The following is a 576-nucleotide window of genomic DNA, read 5'->3' as shown; positions in this document are numbered from 1 at the left end:
TGCCCTTTCCAGATGAATCTTTTTTTGTGCCCCATGAGAAGTTGGTGTATACAGCCCTACAACAGTCGTCGGAACGGACCAGGCCGGTGGATGGAGTGTTTAGTCTGAGGAATTTTTTCGTGGCATTCCCCGGGTGATCTCGTCATTCAGGAGGCCACAATGAATCAACGCAAGCATCCATTTATCCTTGAGGGCCAAATCTACCCCTGCCAACGGCCTTGGCGCAGTGGTAACACCGGTTCCCGTCAGATCACCGAAGTTAAGCGCTGTCGGGCTGGGCTAGCACTTGGATGGGTGACCATCCGATTTGCCGAGCGCTGTTGGCAAGCGGGGTGTACTCAGCCCTTGTGAGGCAACCTAAGGAGTTACTTGATTGAGAAGTAGCGCCTCCGGTCTCAGAAACTGACATACGGCCGGGGGAGCGGTGTGCTGACGGCATGCCCCTCCATATACGTATCCAGTGACGCCTGTGGGCTGAGGATGACACAGCAGCCAGTCGGTACCTTTGGGCCTTCATGGCGTGTGCAGGAGAAACCTTTTTTTAAATCGACCTCTACATGCAGCTTGTTTTTCATC

At 53.8% G+C, this 576-nt stretch overlaps 1 pseudogene; it reads left to right on the top strand.

The window, feature by feature from the left end:
* The first annotated feature begins 208 nt into the window (after positions 1-208).
* LOC126279774 (5S ribosomal RNA) lies at positions 209-326 on the top strand (annotated as a pseudogene).
* Positions 327-576: the final 250 nt, after the last annotated feature.

The sequence above is a fragment of the Schistocerca gregaria genome, chromosome 6 (genome assembly GCF_023897955.1).
Source record: "Schistocerca gregaria isolate iqSchGreg1 chromosome 6, iqSchGreg1.2, whole genome shotgun sequence".
Taxonomy (NCBI): Eukaryota; Metazoa; Arthropoda; class Insecta; order Orthoptera; family Acrididae; genus Schistocerca; species Schistocerca gregaria.
Note: the sequence above shows the minus strand (reverse complement) of the source record. Positions and strands in the feature narration are given on the sequence as shown.